The 19,964-nt window shown below is 38.7% G+C and overlaps 1 protein-coding gene across 4 annotated transcripts in view; it reads right to left on the bottom strand.

The window, feature by feature from the left end:
• The window catches only part of KIAA0513 (KIAA0513 ortholog), a 59,045-nt gene extending 39,770 nt beyond the window's left edge, over window positions 1-19,275 (bottom strand). For 2 of the 4 annotated variants that reach the window (XM_051974909.1, XM_051974906.1), the window contains exons 1-2: window positions 19,133-19,274; window positions 12,125-12,232 (exon numbers count right to left, since the gene is read on the bottom strand). The gene's annotated coding sequence lies outside the window, so the exon portion shown is untranslated. Of the gene's footprint in view, window positions 1-12,124; window positions 12,233-17,983; window positions 18,149-19,096 lie in introns of those variants that run through there. The other 2 variants (XM_051974907.1, XM_051974908.1) reach the window with 2 other exon arrangements.
• Between the last annotated feature and the right edge of the window lie 689 nt (window positions 19,276-19,964).

Genomic DNA, 19,964 nt, shown 5'->3' on the forward strand with positions numbered 1-19,964 from the left:
TTGTTTAATTCTTCTGAATATGCATCTTATAGGTTTACCAGTCCATTAGTAAAATTCAGAAAGGTCCTGCAAGCTTTTGATCCCATGTTTCTCAGAAGCCAGCTTTTTCAAATTATTGAAACTCTCTTGTCTATCTCCTCCCATTGTAGATTTTCCTGCACTTCCAGTCCCTTAGAATAATTCCTATTCCACAATTCTTCCTGCTCGGCAGGTTCCTGGGGTCCATAAAGAGAATGTTGTAACCCAATTGATTACTTCAACCTCCAAGGCCATAGGAAAGGCAACATCTTTGTGTTTCTCCCTAATTAGACCATGCAAATGATGTGCATAGCTCCTGGCTCAGCAGGACGTTTTACTGGTTTTATCTCCCATTGCTCTTGGAAGTAGGTAGCTTTCTAGAAAAGATATGATTCTATGAGAAGGAGGGCAGGAGGAAGGAAGCATCCTTTCCTACCTGAGTTTAATAGCAGGGTGGGGGCCCTCGAACTGGACTCAGCCAACTGAATTAAGCTATAATTCCCTCACTGCCTTTCTGCCACTTTTATGGTTTTTTTTTTTTCTCTAGTAATAACTCCCCGAGAGGGAGGGTGAAAAAACACAAGATTTTGCAAGGGTGAATGTTGAAAACTTTAAAAATAAGAGAAGAGTAAAGGCAGAAGATCTGGATTTTAATGAGGAAACTGAGGCAAACTGGGTTAAGTGACTTGCCCAAGGTTGTTTATCCTTCTTTCTGAAAGAGAACATTAGTGAGGTGATGTCATGACTTACAAGTGAATTTGAGCGAGAGCAGTGCAAAATTAGGACAACTGTAGATGCAATGAGAGATTTTGACCTTTTTCAGCTCAAGTCTTCACAGGCCTCAGTCTGACTGAGGCAACACCCATTCAGTGATTAAAGCTAGGGAGCAGTTGAGGCAAAAAATCTCTTGGTACCTAGTTCAAATATGGGAGCTGAAGCGAGCAGAATTTCAAAGCAGAAATGACTACAATATACATTCAGTCTAAATATCTGGGGCCAGATTTGAAATCAGGAAGATGAGTATCTGACTCCAGACCTGGCATTCTATACACTGCATCATTTCTATACAACTCTATACACTGTACACACTATACACTGCATCAGCTACCTGACCTATTTTTTAATAGCTAGCATTCATATAACTACAAAATACTTGTTTATAAACATAATCATTTGATCCTCACAACTTTGAAAGATGGGTGCAATTATTACCCCCATTTTATAGGTGAGAAAAATGAGAAAGGGTCACATAGCTAGTAAGTAGCTGAAGATTTGAATTCAGAGATTTTCCTAGACACCTAGTTTATCTAGGATTCAAGCTCAAGCTTTTTTGCCAAGTAGCTGCCTTAAGAGCAGGGCAAGTTTTATTTTTTGTTCCTTTTTTCGGGGGAGGGGCAAGGAAGAGAGATTTGTTGCGTTTAATTTTTTTTCTTTTCTTTGAATCCTAATAATTTAAATTTTGATAATATAACACACACATTATATATATAATATACATATTTTAATTTTTGTTTTCTGACTTCATGTTTCTATCAGAGAGTGTTCCTACTGAACAGATCTCATACTATGGAGCTGATAAGTGCATCCCTATAAAAGCCTTCTTAGATCAGTGCAGGTGTCAGTAATCACCATTGCCTCTACACTCCTACAACCCTGATTTATCTATCTCATATCCTGGTTTCTCACCTTGGAACAGGTTCCTCTAAATTCTTCTCTTTTGTAGAAATGGAATCTTTCTAAATCCCAAGGCAAGCTCTAGTATTCTTAGCAGTTTAAAAAGTCCCATTGGACAAATGACTTCTCAAACAACTACTCCCTGTGGTTTAACTGAACTCAGACTCGGAGAAATTCCCTAAGAGTTTGTTAGTTTAGTTATAACAAGGGATAATTATAAGATGTTAAGATGGCTATGTTTCAGTGGTTTTCAGACTAGAGTTCAAAACCTGACCCAGTTTTTTATTATTAGTTCTATGATCCTGGGCAAATCACAATCCTTGTTTGTTCATTAATGAAACAGTCTTATGAACCATACTCACCTTCCATGGTTTTTAGTGAGGATCAAACAAAATATATATTAATATCAAACAATTTAGTATACCTACTCACATTGGGAATGGATTCAAAAAGCAAGATCACAAATACACCATGAAGGGCATAATACTCTCCAAAATCTATAAAAAAATAAGGATGGGGGGAAGCAAAGAGGGAAGGAAGAAGACAAGGAGGGATCCCTCAATAGGGGGGAGGTTAAGTAATAGTAAGACAAGTTATAAGGCAGAGATAGGAAAGAGTTGTGTGTGTGTGAGGAGAAATGTATATGTATTTATACATATGTATACATAAATATGTGGCTTGGGGATGGATGGGAGAATGAAAAGGTGTATGTATGTCTGTGTATGGGTATGTATGTTTGTGTATATATCTATATATGTGAATATAAATAGATCCTTTAACTGTAGCCTGCTTGGGAGTGTGGGGAGGTTGAAAAGGGTGGTGGTGGGGGAAGTAAAAAAGATGCACAGCAGAAAACAAAAGAATAATTTACAAGGAAGTAAAGAAAAGATGGACATACATGAATATAATTTCTTCTACATACATACTTTTAAAAATTGGTTTAAAATTTTTAAAATTTGTTTATATGTTGTTTATATATTTGGAATCCTCCCTCTTGTTCTGCTGGACATGACATTGTTCTCTTTTGTTTCATTTTGTTTTGAATTGCTTTTCTGTTTTTCTTCTCTTATTCTGTTTCTTCAAATAAAATAATTTTGATTAAGATATTTCAAAGTCTATCACTGCATTTCAAAGGATATATTTTTAATATGCTAACTAGATAGATTCAATATGCTCACTAGTTTTAGAGGGAATCCCTAAAGCTTTCTATTTTGGTAAAAAGAGTATTTCCAGATTTCACAAAACCTGATACTACTGCTTCACATGAAAATTCTCAGATTTGGGGCCTAGTATGAGCTACTTGGATTAAAAATTATAAAGCAAATCAGTGTCACCTGCTAAGAGAGGGATAGAGGAAGGGAGAAAGAAGGGGAGAGAGACAGACAAAGGAAAAGAATTAGAAACGGAGAGAGGGAGAGAAATAAAAAGAGACAGATAGTGACTTGCTAAAGATGCAAGTGACTTGGACTCAGATTCAATTTCATTTGTGGAACCTTATATTGTCTACTTCCCACAAGTAGTTGTGACTCAAAGGACACAACATCTATGTCTAAAGTGTTCTGTGACCATAAAGTATCAATAAAATGGAAAAAAACTACAATCTTTTTGATGTCATTTTGTGTAATTCAATAATTTATTAAATGGAGAGAAATACTGGGATCAATGGATCCATGTTTGATCCCAGGGCTAGATGAGACTATCATCTCAAAGAGTCTAGCCCCAAAGTACTCAGAGAGCAAGCCTTTTATGGGATAACAAGAACAATGACATAGTGGGGGAGGCATCTAGATGGGGATTCTAATGACATCTAAAATGGATAAACCTTTATCTTGTCAAACATTAAGAAGGAATGTCTATAAAACCTTTATTTCAAACATTAAGAGGGAAAGGTTATAACCTAAGGCAGAATAACTAAATAGGACAATTGGAGAAACTGAGTCACGACATTAAAAAGGGAACTTTGGCACAACAATGGTTAGGGCTGTTTGGTTAATTTCTATAAGGGGGTTGAAGCAGATTAGAAGGAAGATGCCTGCAACAACCATTGTGCAATAGTAGCAATAGTAGCAATGATAATAACAACCATGGAAAGATGCACAGAAGGTATAGATACATTTTTGCCAAGGATGACTGGCCCCCATATCCCTCCAAATGTTTTCTTTGTATTCATTTCATATACATTTTTATTGGCCATATTTTATTGGCCATTTATTTGGCTGAGGAGAATGTAAACTCCCTAAGGGCAGAGCTTTTTTTTTAATCCCCAGTAGCCTTCCACAGTACCCAGCATATCGTAGGAATAAATAATTTCTCAACTCATTCAGAGAAACACAAGGATGCAATTCATTCAAATAGCAAGAGTAAAGTATACAAGATGTCAAGCCCAAAGGTTGCATAAACATTAAAAGAACATAAAGACTTCCAAGCCCATTGGGAGATCCCTCTGCAGGAAACTTACAAGCACTTCATAGATGGGAAAGTACGGGGAGAACTTATGAGTACAATACAGGATAATACCTAACAGACAGCAGATGTTTTAATGGCCAAGACCTTGGATTGAAGAGAAGATAATTAAAGCAGAGAACCAGACTATAAATGATCAAGAGATCATCCAATCAGATCTAGGTCAGGAAAGGATCTAGGTCAGGGATTTTTGGAATTATAGATTTTTCCAGTCTTTTTGTTGGGGAAACTGAGTTCCAATGAAATGATTTGTTTAAGGTCACAATCAGGATTTGAACTTGGAGTCTTCTGACTCTGCTCTGAGAATCTACCTAATCATAATGATAATGGAAAGTAATATAAAGATCCTCATTGGTTAATTTCCCTTTAGGATTTCTAAAGAAAGGACAGATCAGGTGCTTTTGTTTGTCCGTGCACCCAATTAACCCAGGCAGGGTGGAGCAAAAGTGAACCCTTTCAAAAGTATCTGAAGACAAACATTCATCTGGGTGAGGCACTCAAGGAGAGAGCGATGGTACGAGTACAGAACCTGTACTAGTCTCCCTCTTCTGACATTTAATTTTTAGTCTTTGGGGAGGGGCAACAAGCCCAGGCTCTCTGTTTCTACCCAGAACCACCAGGTTCTTCAAAAAGGTCATTTAATATCTAGAGGAAGAGATAAATATTGCGAAACCTTAAAAAAAAAAAAAAAAGATGTATATGCTGAAGTGAAAAACATCTGTGCTTTGGTTCACCTCCCTTTTCTTGCAAAGCCTTGCAATACCAGATTTTATACTATAGGCCTGAGAACCCAGAAACGAGAACTGGGAGGGATATTTAGAATCAAGACTTGCTTGGTATATAATGCCGGAGAAACTGAGGCAAAATAGAGATTAAAGAGTATTTAATATTTTATTTGAAAGGGAGTCAGGATAATAAAAGAGAACTGTGGCACAACAGGAAGAGGTGTTAGAACATACTAAGGCTTGGCACTGGAGCCCAAGGACTTTCTTCAAGGTTTACAAAGCATTTTTGTCACAAGCATATTCCAAAATTATCTCATCTAATTTCATTCTTCTACAATTGGGGAAAACTGAGTCTGGGTGATGTGGGAAAGATTCCTTTCTAGATTCTCACCCTCTCCTAGTTAATAATGTAAATTACCCTTTAACTCACAAATCCTGGTCCCTTTGAATTCCAATAGAAGATCCGGACCTGTCCCAGCCCTACCTGGATCTGAGCCAACTTTGGGGCTACACTTAAAAGCCCCTCGAACAAAATTTCCCATTATAAAAGGGAGATACTGGGATCCCCCTCTTTGCAGAGATTCCAAACATGCTAGCCATGTGAGGACCCTCTGTCCACTGGACCCTCTGTCCAGTGTCCTCCTTATCTCTACCTTCATCTATCTCCTTACTTCCAAACCCAATAATAAACCTCTTTTATCAATCTAGCTCTCGGGCCAATAAATGCTTTTATTGAGGACTCGCTGCTACTAGATCCCATTTACTGCCGGATCCTTGCGCCGAATCCAGGGGGATTGCAGGGGAGCTCCATTTGGCTCCCTGTACCCCGAACCTGCCACTAGACCTCAACTAAACCCTAATTTAATTTAGGTACCCCAAATCTAGACCTCAACATGGGGGAGGGGGTTTTCTTGCCCAAGGTCACATAGCAAACTGGGCTAATGTTCTATTCACCCATCCTTGATATAATCATGCAAAATGGGAAAAGATCCTCTTATCCCCTGCCAATCACATCCTGGAAATTTTCCCTTTGTCCTTGGCTGCCCTATCCCCCAAAAATATATTACCCCAGAAATACAGACCGCTTCCATGTTGTAACTCATCCTTGTCTCTAAGGGAGGCATTTACTCTCAAATAAGAAAAGAGCAGTTTTCTTGGCCCAGATCCACACACTGAGTCAACCACACTTTCTCCCAGTTAGCTTCTTTGCTTTCTTTTGTTCCTTATATTTAATCAGTGACCAAGTCTTGTTGATTCTATCCCCCTAATTTCCCCTCAAACCAACTCCACTACCTGGGCCACCACCCTAATTCTTATCACATCTCACTTGCACAACTGTACAGAGATAGGAATGACCATTATACCATACATGATCACATATTTCCTTGATCTAGGCCACTAAGTTGGGGTCCAGAGAATTCTGGATGGGAGGGTATCTCTGAAATCCTTTCAGAGGGTCTACAAATTCAATTAGAACTAAAAACTAATATGGTAAAATATATATGGGTAATATGACTGACATAAATAAAAATTCTTTGAGGATAGATCCTCAATAGCATGTTTTAATAGCATAAAAGGATACTGAGAATAAAAGTCTGAAAACTATTGATATTCTAGGCAACTTTCAGAGTGGAAAATTTTTCTGCCAATGGAAGTTGGCATTTTCTAGACAATTTATAGTGTCAGAGAGCCATCTGAGAGATTTATTGCTTTGCCCAGGTCACAGGGCCATGTGAACCAGTTACTCCTGCTTCTGAAGTCTGCACTACCTACCAGACCATCTTACCCTATTATAACTGGCCTTCCTGATTCTATTCTCTACTGCAGAAACCATCTTTCATACTGCTGCCAAAATCATTTCCCTAAGGCACAGAGCTGATGTTATTTCTCTGCTCAAAGAACTTTCAACAACTCCCTGATCTTTATTCAAGGTGTCCCAAAAGTATCAGTGCCATTTTAAGCTACTAAATTTTAAAATTTTGAACTAAAATTAAAACAGCACTGACACCTTTGGGACCAAGTGTTGTACTAACCCTTAACTGACTAAGACACAAAATCATTAACATGAGATTTAAGACCTTTGACAAGCCACTTCCCAAAGTTATTTCCCTTTGCAAGCTCCATGGTCCCAGTCAAAATGAACAAGCTGTTTCCTGATCTCTGCCCTGTTTTTCCCACTCTAAGACCAGGAATGTACTCCCTTGGCATTTTTGCCTCTCAGTATCCTTATCTTCATTCTTCCAGACTCAGCTCAGGTACCATGTGTTCTACAAAGCTTTCTGATTCCCTCCATAGTCACTACTTTCTCCACCCTCAATTTCTGACTTATTTGCGTGCACATTTTTAACACAAAATTTTTCTTGTAGCAGAATGTAAGCTATCTATCCCTAGTACATAGCTAATGGTAGATGCTTGTGTTTGTTGAACTGAAATGAGTCCAGGGATGCCTGAATTCAACTAAATAAAATATTTATTAAGTATCTACTATGTGCTAAGCACCAGAGATAAAAACACAAAAAGAAACAGTCCCTGCTTGCATTCTATTTAGGGGAAAACATGTGCATCAATAAGAAATCAATGCAAAGTAATTTTTGGTAGGAGGGCACAGATCTAGTAAAAAGCATAAGTTTATTAAAAATAGACATTCCAGAAGGCAGGATGAAAGGATTGGCGAGAGATACTAAAGACATGGGGACTGGTGTGAATAGATATGATAGAGCAGGGAATGGTGGTGAGGAACTAAACATAAATCACAGGACAGATTGCCATGAATTTCACAGCAACAAAAGTAAGATTGATCATTCTCTAGGAAAGCAATGGAAAAGGGAAGGAAGGAATAGGTTTATGTCAGCAAAGTAGATACCCAGTCCCTGGTTCTGTTTGACTGATAAGTGTGGTGCTGGGTCCAGGTCTGAAGTACCATCAGGGTCAGCTAAGTAGCAAAGTGGATAGAGCACTAGCCCTGGAGTGGGGAGGCCCCAAATTCAAATTTGTTTTTAGATACTAGCTATGTGATGCTGGGCAAGTCATTTAATTCTGCCTCAAAAAAAAAAAAAAAAAAAAAAAGATTTAAAAAAAATGTCCCATTCTCTACTCTATACCACTGCCAGAGAGTAATTTTCTAAAAACAATGTTTTATACTAGCAAGCCTAGGAATAAATGGAGTTTTCCTTAAAATGATAAGTATCTAAAACCATTAGCATCATGTAATGGGGATAAACTAGAAGCATTCCCAATAAGATCAGGGGTGAAACAAGGTTGCCCATTATCACCATTGCTCATATATACGTATATATACAATATATTGTACTAGATATATAGTATTTTTTTGCTCAGGAATCTACAATGGTTCCCTATCATCTACTAGGTCAAATCCAAGTCAACTCTCTTTATTCTCCAGAATGGGCTTTCTGTTTTAACTAGACCCATCTTCTCATTGTTACCCCAAGTATGTTATACCAGTATTTCCAAAACAAACTCTTTCCCTTCCCCTCTACAATATGCTTTCCTTAACATTCATATAACACAACTTATTCGTATCCATTTATCAACTGGAAAATGGCTTGATTTCTTATAGAGTCAATTCTCTATATATTTTGGAAATGAGACCTTATCAGAACCTTTGAGTGTAAAAAATGTTTTCCCAGTTTATTGCTTCCCTTCTAATCTTGTCTGCATTAGTTTTGTTTGTACAAAAGCTTTTGTTTGATATAATCAGAATTTTCTATTTTGTGATCAATAATGATCTCTAATTCTTCTTTGGTCACAAACTCCTTCCTCCTCCATAGGTCTGAGAGGTAAACTATCCTATGTTCTTCTAATTTATTTATAATTATATTATTTATAATCTCATTCTTTATGCCTAGATCATGAATCCATTTTGACATTATCTTGGTGTATGATGTTAAGTGTGGGTCAATGCCTAGTTTCTGCCATACTAATTTCCAATTTTCCCAGAAATTTTTGTCAAACAGTGAATTCTTATCCCAAAAGCTGGGGTCTTTGGGTTTATCAAACACTAGATTATTAAAGTTATTGACTATTTTGTCCTGTGAACCTAACCTATTCCACTGATCAACTAGTCTATTTCTTATATGCTTTCTTAAATGCCCAGATCAAGGCTCATTTTTCAAGACTTGTGCATGGGGGATGTGTATATAGAGATAGATACATATCTATATTTTTATACATACAGCAGTAATCTGGTTATCTATTAAGAGCAAATTTAATAGACTGGGATGGGATGATATTCCATGAACGTCTTAAGAACCAAAGAAAGGCCTCAAATAGATTATATAAAGGATTTTTGGAAACATAGACAAGAATCAGACAAAATCAGAAGCCAAAGACAGATAAGTGGAAAATCTTCAAACAAGGCTGTACCTCCACTGATAAATCCATGATTTCATCTAAGGGTACAACCACAAAAAAAAAAAAAAAAAGTAAAAAATTTAAAACATTATAATTGCACTAATGGGCTTCAATAGACAATCAAGTTTAAAATTTAAATACCACCATCTTTTTAAAAATACCTGGGAACAAGGAGTGAACAGAAGCTTATGTCTATATGAAAAGCAGCCAAACTAAATATATATACTTAAATAGCTTTAGAAAGCTTGCCTTAAGTGTATTGATGCATTAAGTGAATTGGCTATCTCCTTGCAAGGTCTTCGCTGTGTCTCTTCTTTCCTCATGGGATTTTAACTTATGACTTAAAATTGGAGCCAATTTTCTGATTTAACCTCATACCCATCCCTGTTTTTCTTAGGTTATTTGGGTTTTTCATTTTTCTATCATAATGGAGGCAGTTAGGAGAGCGTTAAAATAGATTTTTGTGAAAAAAAATTGTGTTGTCTAAGATCCAAGAAAAGGATCGGTAAGATGATGGCAGCAAGAAATTCATAGACCTAGAATATACACTTATGGAATGTATCCAGTTGGATGTTTCTAAATCATTCCTTTAGTAATTTTCTTCAATCCTTCTAGGATTCATTATTTTAATCAGCCTTGAGGTTCCTCCATCTTTACAAACTGAGACCTCTTTACGTTTTGGATCATTATTTTTGAGTTAATCTGACTTACAGATATTCTAAAGACAAGCTTCTTCACTCTTGGTTCGCAGGCAACAATACAAGACTGGATCTTATCAAACATCTTTCATGCTTGGTCATCAAGCTACCAGACAAGGCAGTCCATTACCTTAGTCTGAGTAGCTAAGGTCACTACCTCCAAACCACAGTGAGATAGCACAAGGCTTCAGCACAAGTTGCTCAAGCATTAAGTATATAAATTTGAAACTACAAAATGGCTCTAGAAAGTCAGACTGACTTAACAAAGCAACAATAAAATCTGCAAACTCTCAATTGCTTCAAGTGTCCTAATCAAAAATCATTTCTTCTCTTGGGTATGACTTTCTGCACAGAAAGTTATCAATTCACAGGAAGGTAGATAATAATGGTTTTAGGGTGAAGCATTGATATTCAATTGTCAGAGAAAAAAATTGAACCACCTCTGATTCAAATTTTTCCCTTGTTTTCACCAGCATGAGAAATTTCCATTTTGGAAGCCTCTTCTGCCATTATAGATCAGAAAATCCTAAGGGAGGCACAGAGTTTGAGTGATGCAACCTACAACTTCCACGCTCCAAAGTTTGTCCTCTTTCTACCATAACATGGCCCCAAAATAATAAATTAGTAGAAAGTACTGATTTCCTTAACATTCATATACCACATATTCATATACCAGGAAATCCAGCCTCTGTGACCTTGGGCAAGTCCCTTAACTTAGTAGGCAACTCATAATCATAATTTGCAAAGCATGTACCCTGAATCAAGAGGGAGTAGTCCCAATGGGAATTCTCTACACAGATACCTTTTACTCCTATGGAGTTTAACAAGCAAACAAAAGAGTTTCATAGTTACTGAGCTAATATTTCAGAGGCGAATGTTCAACCAAGCTTTTTCAACTAAGCAAGTGTGCTTTGCTTTCATTCATTTACAAACTAATATGGCACCCTAGCCAATCATTCAATTCTAATCATAAGACATGATAAGAAATAAAGAGACTGAACTGATTTCATTGTGGCCAGAAACTCCCGATGAGGAAATTCTCTTTATAAGTGAAGCACCCTTTCTGGTATACACTGTATAGTCTTGTATATACTTACATATACAAGATATAAGACTATACAGTGTGTGTATGTGTGTGTGTATATATATATATACACATATATATATACACATACATATATATATAATTTATACTTATATAGTCTGTATAATCACCTGGGACACTGAGTAATTAAGTGGCCTGCCCAAGGTCACACAAACAGGATAGTGTCACCTTTCAGGATAGTCATCTACTATTCTCCACAACCTCCTGAAACTGGTATTAATATTTTATGTAGCATATAAACATGTAACACATTACTCCACAAGAACCACCCAAATATAATTGGAGTGGTCAAGAGTTAGGCAAAAAATAGTCCTTCCCCTTTAGTGAATGGGCAATACATACAAGCATAGAAGGCATTCTCTAGCAGAAGTTAAAAGACTTAAATTCAATAGATTTTAAAGACTTCAGTTCAAGGTATACTGGAACCACAAAGGCAAACACTATCTACATTCACTTCGTGGCAAATCATGGATAGGATTTAAAGCGAAAAGGGAACTTGGAGCTTATCTGGCCCAAACCTCTTATTTAAAGATGTCATAACTGAGGGCAAGATTGTGTAACATGCTCAAGGACATACAGTAAATGATAATATCAGGTATACATCCTTTTTATACCAAAATTAGCGTAAGACTATTTACTCCATTTCTTCACATTTTCCCAAAGCAATCTACCCATAGTTCTGTGTTTGTCAATGTCCATCATTTTCATGTATCTAAATTTTTAGATTTAATTTACATATGTCCCTAGAACCTAAGTGAATAAGAATTGGGATTTTTTTTGGCATTTGTATCACCAGTACCCAGTACAGTGCCTGACACACAGTAAGCCCTTAAATGCTTATGGAATTAATGATAGTTCTTATCCTCAAGAAGCTCAAAATCTAGTTGGTGAAGTGAATAGGTCAAAGTGTTCATTTTGTCTTTCTAGTCTTTAAGGTTTTTTATTCAACTCAAAGGACAATAAAAATCCAAGCAAACAAATTAAAAAAAAAAAAAACCCTTCAATCTGAATTCTGTGTAATTATAATGATCAACTCTGGTTCCAAAAATGAAATATGAGAATACACCTACCTCCTTTCTTTGAGGAAATGGGAGGCTTTGGATGGGGAAGATGTGTAGATTGTCAGACTTAACCAATACTTCCTTCTTCCTTTTTCTTCTTTGTTATGAGATGATTTTCTGAATAGGGAGGAATAGACAGAGATATGTATATAATGTAAAAACAAAAGATAACAAAGTTGGAAAAAAAATGTTGAGTCATAAATATGATTTTCAGTTTTCAAGATAGTTGTTTACTCCCTTATACCCTGGCCTACCTTACTTTAATATGAACTGAAATCAAGCAGTATTCCCAGGATTGACTATTGAATATTCTCTAGCAGACAAGTGACTTTTTATAGTGAATTAAATGTCAGTCAGACATTAAGAATTTGCTCCATTCCAAGCACAGGAGTTAAAAAGGCTTAAAATCTGCCCAAGGTCACATTCCAAATGGGGAGGCAATGGTGCAAAAAAGGACATACAAAGCTATATACAATGTAAATGGAAGGCATCTTTTTAAAGTTTCATTTCCATTTGGTCAATAGACCCAAGGATACCACATCTATTTTGACTTGCTTCCCCAGAAGATTTCTGGACTGCAGACAAAGAAAACTTAAGTGAGACTTGTCTTTGAATAGTAAGTAATAGTGAATAATATAATAATTAATAAATAGTAAATAAAGTAATAGTAAGTAATAGTAAACTCTCTCCAAAGTGCCTTTTTTTTTCATCAAATGGCTTAGATTGGATCACAGTGGGTCAAAGTTCCTAAATTACTCCACTTTGCTATCATTCTTGTCCAGAAATCCAATAGCTACTTCTTTGACTTTTAGCTTCTAGTTGCCTTTCTCCCTAAAAAGCTTGATTTAAAAGTGAACCTAGAATCCATGAATGTGTGACTGCTTTCTTTTCTAATTCTAATTCTAAAAAAAGTTTAATAAAAGCATAATGCTCAAAAGGGTTCCACAGGCTTCCCCAAATTGTCAAAGATATCTGTGGCACAAAAGGGCAGTTAGGTAGCACAGTGCATAGCGCACTGGTTTTATGCTCAAGAGGACCTAAATTCAAATTTGGCTTTAGACTTTACTAGCTTTGATTTTATATATGATTTACATATTTACATATGATATTATATGATTTTAACATAATATTAGCCTGCTTTATAAAGGCATGTTATAGAAATAGGAATAGATAACAAAACTGAGTGATTTCTCCATGTTATAATTGCCCTTTTCCAAAAATCAAGTACCAACCCTACATGAAATCTGGAAAACATTTTTTTTCCCTCTATCATTTACACAAAAAAGCTATTTCCTTTTCCTTCCTGGACCCATCTACCCTCCCCTATCTAGTGTGTATTCATAATTAAATGTTTCCTTTGCATAGCAACCAGGACTGTTTATCTCGAGAGCAAACAGCTTGCTACTCCTCAATAGGATGTCACTAGATTATAATGTGATTGGTTTTGAGCTAAGAACGTCTACTTCTGATATCATCCTGATTGGGGGACTATGGGCAAATTATTTGTTTTCAATGCTCTTGGTACTTCTAAGGTTATAAACTGTACAGAAGGTATGCACCTGTATCTTAAGATAGTTAAAACTCTACAATTAAGATAAGGGTCCAATCTCCATTATATCATTTACAAGTCACTTCCAGTCTTGGGCTGTCGGTTTAAATGGGGTAACATTTACCTTTTCTATCTTATAAGGGTATGGGGAAAAGTAAATCTTCTAATGCTTTCAAAATAGGGGTTATTATTTTATTTTGATAATGATATTCTTTTATTTTCTTCCCCATTGGAAAATTTATTTTTTTCCTATTTATCTTTTGTTCTCTCCTTTATATTTAGCTTCCTGTAACTCCCTATCTCACAGGGGGTATAGTAGCAAAAGAACAAAAAATAAAATGGAAATCTGGTTATTTGGGCTAAAGGAATATTATGTCAAGTCTCACTTCTATTTATTTTACATTCTTTATTTGAGCTTTACATCTTGGGGTGGCTACCCCATTTCTGTTCTTGGTGGCTTAACAATGGGGCTTTATTCTAGTATTTTCCCTGCACCAACATTAGCTTCTCAGTGGGCTCATTTCAGCTACCAAGTAATGATCCCTTGAAAGCTTTTCTATTCTCTTTTTAAAATTTTTTTCCAGCTCATTGGCCATTTTAACCACTGTTGAGTCATTTCATCTGAGTCACGACTGGCTGAGGTACAAGGCCCAGCAGAGCTTCCTCAAACCGCACCTGGTTGGAGTGAAGCTATTGCCAAGGAATATGGACCTCTAGGCTCTATGCCCATCAATTTGCCAATCAAGGATATTAAAGTGGATTTTTTTTAAAGGGAAAGGACTTGATTCTCTTTTCTCTTCCCTATTTATCTCTCTCCTTCGAGTCATCTCTCTTTTCCAATGAGTCATAAAATTCTAGAGCCTTCACTACTCATACTGATGTCTTTAGAAGTTGCAGAGCATCCTATGAATCAGTTTCCCAACCCCCTGAGGATGAAAATGGTTTGGCTTATGTAAGGGCTTCCCATCTTGTTCTGTAAGTACCTGCCCTGACATTTCTTCTACTTTGAATCACTTCCTCTTTTGAAGGAGTAAATTATCCCACAGACCAGAAACATTAATCCCAAATATTATGCTTTTTACATATGAGAATGATACTACCTATCCATCTGTAATTTAAGATAGTGGGGATAATTTGTTATAAATATATTTTCAATGTGCCCACTGTGGAACCAATGGCAGGTATTTGCCAACCGGGCTCTGAGTGGCAAGGAAATAGGATACAAGCCCTGGGGATCTGGTACAGATGGTGAGCTCCAGGAGTAGAAAGCCTCAGAAAGGAAATATGGAAGAGAATCAAAGATAAATTCTGCCAACTTCACCATTATGTCAAGGGTCTGCCTTCTACAATCCCACTGGGCAGCAAAGTGGATAGAATGCTGGGCTTGGAATCAGGAAAACTCATCTTCATTTCAGAGGTGCAAGATATATATCCCAAGCAACATTTTTCCTGAGGCACAGATTTACCCACACAATATGTGTCTACTGCCAACCTCAATGAAATTCTCCTTTTGCAAGGATGAAGGCAAGAAGTGATTAACCTCACATCATAAAACAGAACCCAGTTCAGGTACCCTACAAGCTTAATTCCAAGTCACTATGTGATTTAGGTTGAAGACCTTTCAGGATCTCTATTCTTAGAGGCCAGACGAGATCCAAGTTTTTAAAAATATGAGTCACCACTTCTTATGGAGTCACATAACTGAATGTGGAGGTGACAAAAGTATGATTATTAGTAAATGTGTTATTTGCATACCTATTTTTATATATCTATATTCCCTGGGCTGTGTAAAAATTTCTTGAGCGAATTTAGGGGTCACCGGTGAAAAAGTTTAAACCCTGGACTTAAGCGTTAGGGTTTAGACCACAGAGCTCCAACTTTTATGAACCAATGGGCATTTTATGATCAATAGTGGCATTTGGGCTTATCCCAACACCCCACTGACATTTGTAGGGAGATCATGTTCCCCTCCCCCAGTCCTTTCCTATCACTTTTTCCACTATCATGCTATTCTTTCTCTACCTCTCACCCCCAAACCCCACCTTCTTCAGAGATAAGGCAGAGCCAGGTTTGAGATTCTGGCATTCTTTTTTGCAATAGTTGCTATTCCTTGCATTAGAACAATGAATTACAGCCTTAAAAAAAATCCTCCTTACTAGCCAGTTTCACTATACTATTTATTGAGTAATCTTCCTTTCTTTTATGCAACCTCAGCTAAGTCTCTTGATTCGCATCTCCAAATAACAATGAAAGTTATTCTTCCAGTGAATTACCAGCAAATTCTAATATTTTCCTCACATATATCATGGGAACTTATACATAGAAAGACTCTTAGAAATCTCATTCTGTCATTCTACAAGAGGAAATGAAACTCAGGAAATTTAACTGAATTATCCAGTAATTGAAATTGATGTGCATCCTTTTCCTTCCTCAGCTCCAACCCCAAATCTGTGTTCTGTGACATCTTTGTACGATTCAATTTTTATTCCCAATATTGTGAATTTGGAGAATGGAAGGACTTTAGAAACTAATCTAGTCCAGCCATTTCATTTTTCCAGTTACTGAGGTTAAATGATTTGTCCCAAGATCATAGTTAATTCTGTCCAGGCAGAATTCAAACCAGGTCTCCAACTTCAAATCTAATAAAATTTTCATTGTTTTGGGGTACTTGCCCTAGAGAAAATAAGCAAAGGCAGCATGCTATAATAATAGCACCACTGGCTTTGGAGTTCAAATAATACATGAAAGTTTATGTCTTAGCTCTGTCATTTACACCCTGTGGGAACTTAGATAAATTTTCATTTCCTCTTTATGGAGATCCATTTTCTCCTATTTCTTCTGACTCAAAAAAATCTATGATCTCAAATGAAAACTGGAAAAGGTAGCTAAGAAGGCAGCACCTTCAATTTCACAATCATCTGTTTCTCTATAGGGTGGAGGACAAGAAAAAACATCAGATGTGTTAAGTTACAATTGAAATGCTCAATTTCATCACTGTTCAGAAGCCACCTAGACTAAATATTTGGAAATTCTGTTCAGTTAAGCAAAATGAACTTCTCCCAACTACTTCCTTCTGGGTTTCTTAAATAGTCACAAACAAATCTAATCAGAAGCCGTGGAAAGCAGAATGCTGCCTGGAAGTTAAGAGGGTTGCTCTAATCCAAGGTTAGGAAGTTGGCCAGTGACTCAGTAAGGAGGGGAGCTCTGCCAGCTGAGTACTTTTATTATTATTATTTTAAAGACCTAAGACTCATAGGAATACAATCAGTCCCTAATTAGTCCTCCCACACACAGAGGGCCCAAATCTCCCCATCCAATTTGTTCCACACCCTATTGAGGGGTGCCCTTTAAAGACCTTCTCCTTCAAGGCCCCCAAAATGTACAATTATCATAATGGGGCAAGTGCACATGGTGTGATTTGCCCTAACTCTAATCCCCACTATTCCCAATACAAAGACCCCAAAATGAATTTCCTTGAAGCCTGACTTAACTGTAATCCATTAAAACGATGTATGAGGAAAGTTCTTCTAGGACAGGGTTTCTTAAATTTTTTCTACCCCTTTTTGCCCAAGAAATTTTTACGTGATCCAGGATACATAAGTATAAAACATTTACTGAGAATAAATCATAATTCAGCTAGGAGACACAAGGGCTGGCAAACCACATTTTAGAATTCTTCAAGTATTTGGAGGGCTTTCAGGAAGGAACAATCAATTTGTTCCATTGCCCTCATGAGATTGGAACCAGGAGGGAAAAGATGGCAATCCATAGAGGTAGATTTAGGCTTCACGGTCAGAATAAACTTCCTAATAATTAAAGCTGTCCAAATGTGGATGCACCTTCCTCAGAAAGAGGTAGGTTCTCCCTGCTTTATCCAAGAAGGTACAAGACAGGTTTGCAATAGCGGGGAATTGCTTTTATTTTATTTTTGATCTTTTCTTTGTATTCCCTGCGCTTAGCACACAATATATATTTAATAAATCCTAGAGATCAGTGCCACTTAATGGAAAATATCCCAGGCAACATTTTTCCTGAGGCACAGATTTACCCATACAAAACGAGTTCTAACTCTTCATAAAGGGGAGGCACTACGCAAAAGCTGTCAGCGTCCACCAAACTTTGAAGGGAAGGTGTGAGGGAGGACGGTGGAGAGACCAGAAAAGGAACCGAATCTTAGTATAATGTTGATTTCTATGAAATGTTTCCCTTTATTGGACTGAATTAGGCTGGTGGGACGTTAGACCAGCTTAGGTCCGCAGCGTGATCTAAAGCAGCTGTGGCCTGACAGCTGTTGGCCTGCGCAGGGAACACTGACTCACCACAGGGACAGCTTCCACGTCAGTGACACCTCCTCCTTCACCTGGGCCAGTCAAGAGGCGGGATTCTGCACTTGGCCTTGGCACCGAGCAACAAACTAAAGGGGGCTCAAGGCCGACGTTTCACACGGCAAAATCTAGGCCGGCTCTCCCGACCCTCATTCCCCCTCCTTCGAAAATCCTGCAAACTTTGGAAAGCAAACCCAGAACAAGAGAGAAAGTGAGCGCTCTGCTCCCGCTCCCAAAGGCGTGTGTCTGCCTTGGAAGCTGCTCTAGCGCATTCGCTAACAGCTGTCCCCGGGCCCTGGAGGAAGCAGATGGAGTCCTCCGTTCGCGAGCCCCCCAACACAATTTAGGCAGGGCGGAGAAATGGGGAGCGGGGAGGTTAGGCAGCCCGCTGGCTGGAAGGCGGGGAGAGGAGAAACTTGGAAAGAAAAAAAAAAGGGGGGCGAAATAACCCCAAAGGCACTAAATGGAGCTTTGTAGACTTATTCTAGTGTCCTAGGGGAGCACAGGACACCACAGGGCACAAGATACCCCATTGCCCAGGCATTCTGCCCTGTCTCTGTGGGAGATCTGGTATCTCCCATCTCCTCCTAACTGCCCTTTCCCAGTCTCGTTAGCAGCATGAAGGGAGCGCTGCTTTGACATTTCCAATTCCCACGTTGACCGAGATTTTGCATAGACCCTTATCCCCACAAACCCCTACAGCCTTTTCCTTTCTAACCCCCCAAAACACTCCTGGTTCCTACAGGTTCTAGTGACCCCACTTTGCTCCCCAGTAGCGCGGAGCTCTTACGGAGCCACATCGTTCCTCATCATAGTCCTCCTCGGGAACTATGGTCGCCCCCTCTCACAACCCCCCCAAACCCCAAATGCCCTTTCAACCTTCCCGAAATCTTTAAACTCTCAAGCCATCTACGAAGTCCGGGGTCAACCCCAACTCCAATTGGTCTCTCCGCTCTCAAACCCCGAACCCTGAAATCTGCTTCTCCATCACCCCCCCCCCCCCATCCTCTGTACCACTGCTGGACAGGTCCCTCTTCCCGCCCCCCACCGCACTGCGCTACGCTGGCTCCAGGCCAAGTGAGCCGGGCAGGGCAGCCCATCTCCCACCTTCCGGCTGCGGCATCGGCTTCGACCCCGGCTTACCGCGGCGGGATGGCCCGGCAGGCTGCTTCCAGTTCCCACGGCCGCAGCAGCAGCAGCACCCAGGTTCTCCCAATGCGCACCGCCCGCAAGCCCAGCTGTCAGCGGCCGAGTTCCTCCGTACTGCGCAAGCGCCTAGGCTGAACCCCTTTTCGCAGGAAGCCAGCCAGTGCAGGAAAGAAGGCGTGGGGAAGGAGGAGGGAACAGGGGAGTAGTAAATGGTCTCGTGTCACGTGACTGGGGGAGGTGCCAGGGGTCTGAGGCTGAGACTCACCTGCTGATGTGTCCCGCCCCTCACCCCCTCCCCGGTCCTTCTCCGGTTATTAATAACATTTTATAAAAATTAATATCATTTCTCTCTTTTCACGTCTGCCCTATCTTTTCTGTCACCAGCCTTGCCCAGTTTCTAATTACCGACCACTGCAAGAGTATATGGGGCTGGACAGAGCACCAGCCCTGACTTCAGGAGAACAGGAGTTCACATCTAGCTCAGACACTTCATGCTTTCTAGCTGTGTGACCCTGGCCAAGTCACTTAACCCCAGTTGCTTCAGGGGAAAAAAAGAGTACATAGGGCTTTGGTCTTGAAATGAAGAAGAGGGGCTCAAATCCTTCGAAAGGAGCAAATCACTTAACCTATTTGTGCTTGTTCTGCAAAATGAGGCGTCTGGTCTTCTAAAAGAGTCCTAAGTCTACCGGCTTCATCTATCCATCTTTCCCACAGTTCTCAGATCGACTTCTTTGCCTTACCTACCTTTGCTTCCTACATGTCATTCATTTACTCTGTTATCCTCACCGGTTCCTTACTGCATACCAGGTAAAACTTAACAGTTCAA

The sequence above is a fragment of the Antechinus flavipes genome, chromosome 2, assembly GCF_016432865.1.
Source record: "Antechinus flavipes isolate AdamAnt ecotype Samford, QLD, Australia chromosome 2, AdamAnt_v2, whole genome shotgun sequence".
Taxonomy (NCBI): domain Eukaryota; kingdom Metazoa; phylum Chordata; class Mammalia; order Dasyuromorphia; family Dasyuridae; genus Antechinus; species Antechinus flavipes.